Below are 12,500 nucleotides of genomic sequence, written 5' to 3'. Positions count from 1 at the left end.
AGACCATTTGTATAAATTGTATTGTTTTTACAATCATGTTAATTTAGACTCCTTGATAATTTTGCACATGCAAACGAGGTTAGTATGGCTTGCACTTCTAAAAGTTGTTCATATTTAGGGCGCTTTCCATTTGACAGAACTGATCGGCCAGACCGGGCATTTTGGAGGAATAACTCTACAACGCCTTCACATTAACAAACCTCGAGGATGATATATACTTTTCCATAAGAATGTGAGGGATTATCGTGCTAGTGTTCCTTCACATTGTTGCATTCTCTTTGCAAAATGACGGGTCTGGCCGGCCAGTTCTGACAAAAGGAAAGCGCCCCTAGTTGTGTGGATTCCTCCCAGCCTCGCTTTGGACAGCTTTCTCGCAGGCTACTATGATCAAAAAATCAAGATTTTCAAGATTTCTTTGGATTTCTAAACTATGTTAACTAGACATTAATTGGCCCGAGTTTTAAGCCTTGACTTCACTAAAAAGACACCTGTTTATTTTAACTGGGATTTTCCTATTTAATGGTTCGTCATAACAGAAGTGGCTGTAATAACTAACTTAAAAATCTTAAGAGAACTGGATTGAGGAGAAAATGACCTCAAAGACTGATTAGTTTAAGAATGCAATGCGTGTGTATCAAAGCTCAAAATTATGCCAGTCAAGTGTTAAGAAAGATAATTGCCATTAAAAGACTTGCTTGATTTTAAGCTTTAATTTCGTAATCGCATATACTAGGGAGTTTAAGAAACAACGACCGCGAAGGCAACGACAACGCCACTAAACAATAATTTCGCTGATTAGTTATATTTAAAAGAGGAAAAGTAATTGCGTTGCACGTGCAGCATGCATTTTAGCACGTACTTTCGCTGTACTATGCACAGCAACGAGGAGACATCACCAAGTTTTGACGGCAACATGTCTTGAGCATCACCGGCTTTCATTGTCTATTTTTACTCTGAAACCGTCCACACCAATTTACTTTTAGGATACTTTTCCTACATTGTACGGCGTGAAAGAGGTGGAAAAATCGCTGAAGACTTAACGATAGCGCAAAGTTATATTTCGAAGTCACGTTTTCGTTGACGTCGCTGTCGTAGATCTAAAAGTCCCAATTGACAGGTACATAACGACGCCTTTTTTCTGTCGTTCGTTGTTTTGATTGGCTGCCAGTGAAAATGTGATAATCAGGCAAAAAGAGCTTTGAAACAGAGAAAACCACGGAGAAAAAAATACTGAAAAGCGGCGTAATGCCCGCCGGCAGAAAATGGCACCATTCTTGAGAACAGAAAAATCACTAATAAGACAAGTCTAAGTGATGCTCTTAAAAATCAAAACAGAGAGCACTTGAAAAACACTTGCCTTGGCTCTCAGAGATTGTAAACACATGTTCGTTATTTCCAGGTGAGATCCATCAATCCAATTTTGTATTCCATAGCTTCTTTTATTTCATGTAAAGTAACCCAGAACCGCTCACGGCATGTAAACGATTAACACAAGTCCCCGCACAAGTCACGTCCCAAAATGAATTCCATTTGTGCTACAAGAGTAAATTCCAAGCCCAGTTGGTAACATAAAGTTTTGTATTTTTGATATTTTTGCTCCAGAACCACGATCCTTGAACAGATCTAGCTTAACTATTGGTCTCGGCAGTTAAGAAAAAGACTGTTCTGCTGGTTGGAAAACCTAATCATCTTTCATTGAAGAACCAGTATTTGAAACTTCACACCGGCATTTTTCGGTAAGGTAAGTGGATTCTTGTGTTAGCAGTCGTGTTTTTGCTGTCGGATTCAATAAAAACATACCCGGCTTTTTCAGAGGAATCGTACTTGTAATTCTCTCTTTTACCATTCACTTTTCAAAACAAACAAAGCGTTTATAGAAAGCATCAAATTTAAACCACAACAACAAATCGAACCACAACTCAGCAAGGTCGCTCTGCAGTTTCTTGTGCGGTTGGTTTCTCGTGTACATGGGAGACTTCGACGATCGATTAAATTATCGCTTTGACACCTTTTAAGTTGCTAAGTGAGGCAATGAAAGCCACTGAATCATCGCAGTTTACGGGCTTAAGGTTGGCCCACGAATTATAACGTTACGATCCACTCATTTTTTTTGCGGTTCTTAAACGTTTTTCCATAAGGTGCAATTACGATATCAAAACTACATATTCATTGTCGGTGAGGAACATAATTCATTGATTGATGTTTATCGTGAGAACCATAAGTTAAGTTAGCAAAAATTCTCAGTTCGCCTCGAAACGAGTTTGTTGCGTTGGCAAAATATCATTTCACCCAGTGCCATTCAAAGTCACAGCTTGACGAAACATTTGCTTCTGGGCAGTTTGCACGTTTTAAAGCTGAAATGTTAGCCTCTCAGGAAGTCGAAAAACTAAAAAGCCACGAATGAGATTACCCAACAGTGTTAAGAAATGCCGTTTTTTTTTTCGGGCTTTAGGGACACTTTTCAATTGATTTTTATTCGTCTAACCCGAGCATTTAGTTTTTTTGAAATTCATGAGAGCTATCTCCTGCATTATGATGAAGTTGTTCAACGTGGTCTTAGCTTGGGTTGAGGGGAACTTTTTAAATACGAAATTGTTCGGGAAGAGACCTTAAGAGGGCAGCTTTATGTTGTTTTATCTTTGCTCCACCCAACTCGATTAGCCTTGCTAAATTTGGATGGACAAACTTTTCACTGTAACTGCTATTGTATGTAATAAACGTTGTTGTTGTTGTTGTTCGTTCCCAGTTAAATTAGATTACTAAAGGAGTTAAGTTTTGAAGCTCCAAATCAAGAGCTGTTGTCGCAGATAGCCTTCACATATCGCCGGCAAGGAAGTGCTTGAAACTTGTCTTTCATGCTTTAACGTGTTAAACTGGCGATAAAGGGAAATCTAATTAAAATGAAGAACCATTAAATGGCATTCCAGGGTTAAACTATTTAACACTGCGTTTGTTCGTTTTCAAGCAGATAGAGCTCTCCTGTGTCTTAAGCAAAATTGGTTAATGAAGCACTTTCAAAGACTCCAGAAAGAACTTGAGGCTTCAACGCCGCGATTTGAACTCATAAACGTGCGAATATTTAAAATGCTCAACGTTCTACCTGCAGAGCTGCCTTAGCTAGCCAATTGGTTTGGAATTTTAAGGACTGTTCTCTTCTTTGGGAAATAAAATAAAACTGAACACAAGAGGAAGAAAACTCACATTCGTCACTAATTTAAAACAAATTTCTTTTGGCGTCAACTCCTTTATCCCATGTGTTGGACGCAAGATAAAGCTGACGGAAAGACAAGTATGTCAATTAAGCCCGATTAATTGTCGAGAAACGTGGCAAACTTTGTTTGCGGTTTAATCTCTGCTGAAAGATTTACCTGAATATCACACTCATGATTACAGAATTGCAACATTTCGCGATCATGAAAGTGTTTCGTTTTGCCTTCTTTTCAATCTATAAAATTATTTTTCGGGCGTTCTTTTTACCATGTTATGGCTGGAAACTAACGATCGCGTTGGCTGTTTATCTTGCGTAGCTAGCTTTTGCATTTTAAAGTTAAGTTTAAATTTAAGTAGCTAAGTTTGTCGCTTGCTCTATCGAAACAATGCATGGGCTTTGATCTTCCGCCAATTGTTTACTTCTTCTTTAGTTAAGACCTCTTCGAAATACCCATGATAAAATCTGTCACATCTTTAAATCTTTTAGTGTATGAGCTCATTTAGAGTAATTATTGTTGACGTACACAATGATAATTATTCTCCTCTGTGATCGGCTTCTTACAATCCCACATCTAGACTTTTCCAACTCGAACCATGGATTTCTCTTCCTCCCCCTCGCTCCCCCTCTCCCTCCCTCCCTTGAGTTTTACAGAGGCTCTGCTCTCAGGGTGGGTGATCGTTAACTTGCTGTTAAAGTAAGCTTCAAGTCTAGATGCTATTTGAAAGAATCGTGCGAGAAAAATGGCGAAGGGATATGTTGTTTTCAAGAATTTTGACTGAAAAATGTCCGGCGAGGGGAGATTGAGTGAGGACTGTGCCTTATATGCTATTTTCAAATTGATTTCTGTACCCCCTACTTGACGTTTGTCTCTAATCGACAAAATGTATTTTAAATCGACATCGGAGCATTTGGTTGTATTTTAGTCTGGTTAATTAAAATCGCAGTTAAGGCTCAAAAAGTGAACATTTGGCGTTTCCATACCATTGCAGATGTTCCGCAGGACTCGAGTTTGATGACTTCTCAGTTGATATGGCTAATTATCCACCAGGCAGTGCACTTGAGAAGTTCGCACGTTTTTTTTTTTTTTATGACCGACCGTCATTTGCGTAGTTATAAAACGTACGAGTCTGATAAGAAAAAGCAAGCGGACGCTTAAAAAATAATTAACTGATAAAGATGAAGGCAGCCGAATAGGTTTCACAAGGCTGCGACAAGATAATCGTTATATACCGATTTAAATTAAGTTTAAAGCTGCTCAGGGCTGGATCATATTTGTGTAACACGCTAGCATAAGCGCAGGCGACGTGAAGCCGGAATAAGTAACCTGACGTTAGTGAGTGTTTTGCGTCCTCATAAAACGTGATCAAAACTTTACTTCTTTTGCGTACTTCTGAAGTTTACCTGGACTGCTTTACTTGCTCAAAATTGATGTGTTTCCTCTGGCCTCGCTACGTGTTTGATGTTTGCAAATTTATAATTAAGAGCACTGTTCAGTTGAAACTCAAGTAGCCAGAAACATTGATGTTTTCCGGTTGACGCGCAAACGTCTGTCGCAGAAGAGAAATTTGTGTCCCAGTAGCTACAATATTATAGACTTCTTCCAAACCTTTTTGGCTTCTTGGTTACTCTGTTGTTTTTTTTTGCGCACACAAAGCAACATTTTTTACAGAAGCAAAATTTGCTTCCCAAAGAACAATGACGTTTAGGACCTTTTCCTGCATCAGTTAGCGTCAACTTCAACTTCAACTTCAACTTTATTTACTATTTGACAGAAGTAAAATACAAAATGGTCGCTTCCCGCAAATAGCATTGGCTAGTCGAGGCGGGAAGCGACAGGAGAGAATAGGTTTACATTACAGCCTGTCAAATTTGGACAAAGTAGGAAGAGAATAATTGAAAAGTAGCCCTTAAAGTATTAACATAACAAGTGGAAAAGTAATAGAGGTATAATACATCGCTTGAAAAATACATGAGATGACATTACAGAGTAAGTGCAAAAAAGGGAATCAAATAGTAATAATAAATAAATAAATAAATAACCGCCATCATTGGATTAGTTTCTCAGAAAATGTTTACCCATTCGCGCGAGCAGGCAACACTTGCTGTAAGAGCAAACAAAAATGCTGAAACACGCGCATCCTTGGCAAGTGATTGTTGTTTGCGCGCTGCAATAAACATCGCAGGAAATAATGGAGCGATTCAGCATCGTATTTACGGTAAAGGAAAGTTCAGGGTAAAATTTGCCTCTTGCCAAAAATCGACGAAACTTATTTGATTCTAGCTTATTTCTCTGTCGCCTGTTATTAACAGATATGGAGCAACTAACTAATTAAACTTTCATGCTTTTATAACAAGTAGCAGCATTCCGTTTCCCTTTACCGTTTCACTTAAAAGCAAAAATATCACTAAATTAAGGAGTTTAAATTTAGCAAGGACAACAGAAACATCAACGAAAACGTCACTCAAAAATGTAACTCAGCGCCATCGCAAGTATTTCGCGTTTATTCCGTCTTGTTCACCTTGTTCAATACAGGCGAACTATCCTGAAGCTGGATGGGTACGAACGGAAATGAATGGTTCATTTTTATATGCTTACGTTGTCGACAAACGAGAAACGCAAGGAAATTCATGCTGCACGTGCAGCACGAGTACTTTTCCTTTTTTAACCAAAAATAGTCTTGCTTAGTTGTGGCATTGTCGTCACCGGCCGTCGTCTTTCAAACCGCTCGGGGAGCGTCGCCGGGGAGCGTCGCCGGGAAGCGCCGCCCGGGGGATCGTGTTTTGACCGAAAAACCTCAAATAACAATGACCACAACCAGGTTTTCTGAGCCCGCGAGACTGAGCACCCCCAGCAAACCATTGTTTTAACGAAAACCGCTTGTCAGCAACCTGGTTCTGGTCATTGCTGTCTGTCTAAGGGCTTCCGTTCTGACCACTATAATCGAATTTGTGACTAGTAGTCTCAAGTTCGACTTCTCCGCCGCACTTGTAAATAGGTGGTTTGTCAACTGATTTGTCTCCGGCGATTAGGATTCTTAACAGTTGTTGTTGTTGTTCTGTAAATGTGTAAATAGCCAACTGGTTGGTCTGTAAACAGCCAACTGATTTGCCTCCGGCCAGTGTAACTGTTTTTGTTGTTGCTGTTGTTCTGTTCTGTTGTTTCGTTCATTGTGTTTCATTGGCCCTGAGAAGCCCCTATCAGTGGGGAGTGGTCAGGTAAGTATGTATTTTATTGTATGTTTTGCAGCTACATGTATTGCTGTTCAACTTTGTAAAGCGGCAGTGAGAAGATGAAAGGAGCTATGAGTATCCCTCAAACGAGTCCGATTTGTCGTTTCGCCCGTTGCTATGCAACTAGCCCATCAAGTTTCTTTGATTTTTGACGTTTCCAGTGAACGCAATGCCATACCTCTTCGTTTCCTCATTTGATGGAACCCTGACAAACTTTCTGGTAAATGTAAATGTAATCTGGTTATCATACTGACAGACGGATTGCGCGTAAATTAATCCTAACATGTTGTCAGAAGAAGCTGTTTATCGCCGGCACGGCTCAAGAGTGGGATTAACAATAAGTAATGGAACTATTGGAGATCACTTTTCAAAAAGGCTTAATTTCTTATCAGCTGCAACAAAGAGTAACGAATCTTTCCGATGCGCTCATGATACTCACACCTTCAGCTCCTGTCTGGTTAAAATGCATTTCACAAGTTTAAGAAGGATGATTATTGACTGTTTCTGAGATCAAGCACGTTCTTTTCAACGGCAGAGAACATTTCCGTACTGACAGAACGCAAATAAGTTATTTTCTCAAGTGATTGAGATAAGGTCTATTTAAATCACTCTGGAACTTAAGAAATATAAGGTCGTGCAGCGGCACACGGAATGCCACCAAATCGGAGACCAAAATTGGCTTTACAACAGATTTAACGTATTTCTTGAGTTTCCTTCCTCTGCCGAAAAGTTTAAATTGAAAGAACGAAATCCGGGAGATTGTCAAACACGCAAACACAGTTTTTCATTCTTTAACAAATGAGACTTCAGCGCCGTCCGCACCTTTGAACTAGGTAAATTTGCTAACATTTAACAAGGTCAAGAAGTTACCGAGTAGTTGTATTATAAACTATGAGTTATAGTTTGTGAGTTTGCTTCTATCCGACTTCTAAACCTTCAGAAAAGGCTACGAAGCAGGTGGCGAGGTTATTTGAAACCCTTCCGTATGGGTTGATAACGCGTAGACAATGTAGTCTGGAGTCTGAAAGCCACTTGAAATTATTATATTTTTCAAATCCGTTGTTGGTTCGTAGTTATTTCATTCGAAACTCTGCATTTTAATAGTGAAATACTCTTTCAAGGTCATTCTGCGATCGTTCATGTCCCGCCATGCCTCCGGGCGATAGTTAGTTAGATGAGCTCATTTGTGCGTTTACAAAAATAGTGCTTTCATTCTCGAGAACATCATTCAGTATTCCGCCATCTCGTGAAAAACACCGAGGCAAAATTACGTGTGCCTTCGCTTGGACAAAGTTTACATGAGACTTCGTGCCAGCTTACCAAGTCGATTATGGCCTAGAATTTAAGTGTCTTGTCTTTCCACCGCCGAATAGCTGGGATAACTTCGTTAACGAGATTAGAAGATACAGAAGAGCCCATTTGACGCACTGCCCAAACTTACCCATCTTTGCAAATATGAACAATTTGTAGACTCGCAACACAAACCGAGAGTGGCTCAGTACTCTCTATGTTTTCAAGCTCCATAAATGAAAATCAAGTTATACTATAGTGTATTTTCAAGGTTTCATAACAAAAGTAGGATTTTTTTGCGGGAAAGTCGAATGACCCTCGTCTGCATGGAGTCCAAGCTAATTATCGACATCTCCGTCAGCGATAAATAAACTCCTTCCTCGATATTTCTCTCAGTATGAAGTTTGCTCAGATTTAACTTGGATAACTGATAAACAAATAAAGCTCCTTAAAATCCACTCAAGCCAAACAGGCCCGCATTACAGGAAAGTTAAGTTCTAAAGGGAGGTCATGATTCCGCTCGGGGCAATTCATTGTTCATCTAAATTTTAGATGACCTTTCAATCTCGTTTTATCATGTAGCTTGACACGGTTCCGTGGCTCTCTAATTTGGCAAAGAAATAGTCCTCTGGAAAAATAAAAGAAAAGCAAGTTCGTTGACACTGTCCTCTGTTTTACACTGAAAGACAACACCTTCTTGAGAGACATCGAGGTTCTCGGCTTTTTGAACTTGGAATACTGGAGCTGTGTTGAGGAATGCAAACATCTCCGACTATTTCCATAGACAAGGTTTGATCCTTCAAGCTGTAACGGTTAATTTTGTTTTTTCTGCCGTGCTGCAATTAAGCGTTCACATTCCCTCACTCCTTACAAAACTATCGGTGCGGGAACTCGAAGGAAAGCGCGTAAACCCGAGGGCAGGTAAGGTCACTGTTTTCAAGTTTTAGCAACATTTTAGTTTCAAAGCTTCAGAAATCAAATGTCACGTTATCCTGGATTCATTAATTCTGCTCCGTGCTAGTTGATTTTATGTTCCCGATAACACGCACTGCATGACCATAGCGAGAATGGAGAGCACCTTGCTTAGATCAAGCGCGTTTAAAAACCAGGTTATAAGATTATTCTAAGTTCGGGATAAGGTGTAGCTTATTGTTTTCGAAACGACGATGTATGATTATTTACAAACGTCTTTGTTGTGGGAAAGGACAAGATATTTATCATCCACACTTGAATAGGAGACTAAACATCAAGTGGACTGAGCTCGGGAAAAAATTTTACAGTGACTATTTCTCGTCATACGTTAAAGATGTCCTTTTTAATATCCGAAAGACGCAATCTATATTCCTTAAAAGGTGCTATTCTCTTCAGTGAAAGTAGGCTACTTTCACGATTCAACCACCATCACATGATCATTGATTCCAGACGTGCAAGAAACTGTTCTAGCTATGAAATACAAGTTTGTTTAAACGCATGTTTTAGTTCCTGTAATAGTTTAGCCACCCGAAAAACAATTTAATGATGTAGTTGATGTCATGTCAGTGTTTCGCCTTTTTTTCGATCCACGAGCACAAAAATTACTCTTGACTAGTTTTATGGAACCTCAAAGGATGCCATGCCGGTTTAATTTTGATCGGTACAGTTTTGCTCCTGTTTGACATCTTTTGTTAAGGTAAGGTGTCATACAAATGAACAGCGAATGTTCAAAATAGAAGTCTTTTAATTTCAATCACCAAAGGTTCATGGCTAAAATATTCCGGATATGGGAACCTTAATCAATCTTTTATTTTCAAACTAAGAGACAGTCTGTTTGGCTTAAGTGACTAACATGCTGCGAGGATTATTCATCATCCACCGATCAAAAGCGGCCGAAAAACTTTTTCGAACAAAGCGACAGAGAATCGAATTAGCTTGTTATCCTTGAATTAGTTGGTGCTGGTTTGATCAGATGAAAATGTATTGCTTTACTCTGAGAATGTGAAGCTGTGTAATCGCGCAGACTGAGAGACAAAAGCGAACAAAAGTTAGTTCTTCCTTAAGACAAAGCGATGCAACAGACAATAAATTGTTACCGTTCGTGATCATGAATTAGATTGAAGATAAGGGTATTATAGAGCAATCCACTGCCTCTAAGAGCTATCTGATCAATAATTATCGATAGCGCGCCTCTTATTGCAAAGAAGAGGACGATTCACCATAAGCGCAGATCAGTAATTACAGGGCACGATTTCGCAGACCGAAACGCACACCTACTGTGCGTTTTTCGGAGTTAAGAGGCGGGAGGGATAGTTGAAAACATCGACTCGTCTGTTCTTCTTGTTTTGAGACCATCGGTTATTTACTGTATCAAAAAGGCGATTACCCATTACGTAGTCTTTATACTGCACAATACAAACATTAATAATTGTCACAAGGTCGCTGTTTTGTGATGAAGTTTTCAGCAGTCGACGTGAATCAATTTACTTGCATGGTTAGCATTTCTCTCTCATAGCTATTGCATGTGTTAAAAACCAAATTCACACTTAACATGAACGTAATTTCAGAAGAGAAAGCGTATTAGGTCGTTAGCCCCTTGCAATACAAATTTCCGTATGGCAAGCTTCCGAAAAATTAATTAATTAATATTTTTTGATACACAGCACAGTAACTGAAGCAGCCATTTTGAAATCAGTGCTTTGGCTTAAAACTCTGTAAATTACTATTTAGGGCTATGATTAGAAACGTTTTTATTTGTTCAAATGTAGCTCGATTCTGTCATTTCACAGGATCATATCTCTACAACAGTTCACTGATTTCATAAAGACTCGATAAAGAAGGGAACAGTCCTAGTGGCCAATCATATCATATCATTGTGCGGAGGAGTCCTTTTTCAGCAGTGTGGAGAAGTGTTTACAAACTTTGAGGCTTACGCCTGCACCAAATCGATTGAAAATAGTTATTGAATGAAGATTTTGTGATATATCAGGAATGCTTAAGGTCAAAATCAACTTTGTCGTCCTTGGCTGAGAATGCATAGGTCTGCATAGCGCGCGTAACCAACAGAACTTTGTCGATTACTCACTGAGGTTGAATGATACGCCGAACTAACGGTCAAATTCAAGATCAGGTTGTGCTTACCATATATCATAAAAGACCTTCTACATAAGAAAACGTTCCTTTCATCTTTCAAGTGAGAACAATTTATCCCAAACACAGTGCAGCATCATACACAGATCGAACGAAATTAGAAGTTGTAATGAGCTGCGAGGTTAACTCTACTTTCACAAGTCCCAACAATTAGAAAAAAATTCGGTCCCCGTCTGAAGTCCTATTGGGCGGGGTTAATACCTGGAACGGTGTCTTACGTGTTGTCACATAGTGGTGAGAGCACTTGCCTCCCATGAGTTGATACAGGATTTATATCCCGCCTGGTTGTTGTCAAAATGTATCGGAGTTTGTGTTGGTTGAAGACCATGCTCTGAGGGTTTTTCTTCTATTTTCCTTCAGTCCCTCACCAAAAATCACCGTGTGCCTGATTCCCCTCGTGAGGACCGTATCGGGAGGATACAGTCCCGGTGTAAACACGGATCCCTCGATAAATTAAGCGTTTTCTTTCTTTTTTTTTTCCAATCCTGCTTCCTGCGAAATCCCTGTACGAAGATGCTGGTTTCAACAAACAGATCGCACTTCTTGTAGTAAACACTATTTTTCGTTGGCTGTTAACTAATGTATTCTCTGTTCTTTTATGCAAGATGTACATTTCTCTACTTTGCTCATTCTCAGGTAACTTAGCTAATCGCAAAGCCTATTCATTGACGAACCCGACCCCGTGAAATGGCCGCCACGTTCCTTAGTATGTTAGGGCGCTAACCCAGACATATGAATTCCTGACAGATATTAGTGCTGGAATGTTTATTTAACTTTTAACCCTAAAAGCGACCAGCATCTAATTTCTCTTAACAATATGGTCGCATGATCAAACGTACAGATCGTGAGAATTGAGAAAATGATCAATTGAGACGCAGTTTCCAAATTTGTAAGCAGATTCCTTAGAGTGGTACACAAGATATTCCAGATATTTCTGAATCCCTGTGAATTTCATGGAGACGTGTTTTTTCGATGTTGTCTCAGGGGTAGGCTGGAAAAATCTCTAGTATAGCGGCCTGGCTGACACAAGTCTACGAGCTAGGGTCCCAGGTTCGACAGAGGAGCATTTCGGGTGAGTATTTGGATATTTTACGAGTGTTCCCGAGTGAACATCCAAAAAATCTCACATATTCATTAACTGACCGGGGTAAAAAAAATAGTCCTAGCAATAAAGCAGGACACTCCCACTAGTCTACTATAGCTAAGAGGTAGAGGATCCGAACTACACAATTTTTTTTTTATAAGCACGTCTAATTTTGGAACTGAGGCAGAACGTTCTTATATATTTTTGCGATGTGAGGCTAAAAACGTTCTTAAGATGTTCATAAATTTCCATTAGACTTTGTTTCACCTGATGACGATGATGGTGATGAAGTTATTTTGGAACGATTATAGATAAGAACTGCTCAATATTACAAACTGAGATGTTTATCATGCAATAAGAAAACCATTGTTTTGTTATACAAAATATGCCCTTTAAGTATTTGGGTTAACTGTAATACATTTATTTACCTTTATTTTGTGCTTTCATTTAAAATACAAACGAGCAAAATAAAAACGTTAATTGACTCTCAGGCTGAGGAATGTTCTTAACACGTTATTAAAATTTTGATTAATCTCAGCCTCGACGTTCTTATAAAAAGGT

The 12,500-nt window shown here is 39.2% G+C and overlaps 1 protein-coding gene across 8 annotated transcripts in view; it reads left to right on the top strand.

Moving 5' to 3' along the window:
- LOC138006548 (trace amine-associated receptor 1-like) overlaps positions 1 to 12,500 on the top strand; it is a 29,862-nt gene that overhangs the window by 8,063 nt on the left and 9,299 nt on the right. For 2 of the 8 annotated variants that reach the window (XM_068852941.1, XM_068852943.1), the window contains exon 2: positions 1,603 to 1,741. The gene's annotated coding sequence lies outside the window, so the exon portion shown is untranslated. Of the gene's footprint in view, positions 1 to 1,256; positions 1,400 to 1,491; positions 1,742 to 8,350; positions 8,522 to 8,554; positions 8,654 to 11,870; positions 11,928 to 12,500 lie in introns of those variants that run through there. The other 6 variants (XM_068852944.1, XM_068852946.1, XM_068852942.1 and 3 more) reach the window with 6 other exon arrangements.

This window comes from Montipora foliosa, chromosome 6 (assembly GCF_036669935.1).
Source record: "Montipora foliosa isolate CH-2021 chromosome 6, ASM3666993v2, whole genome shotgun sequence".
NCBI lineage: Eukaryota > Metazoa > Cnidaria > Anthozoa > Scleractinia > Acroporidae > Montipora > Montipora foliosa.
Note: the sequence above shows the minus strand (reverse complement) of the source record. Positions and strands in the feature narration are given on the sequence as shown.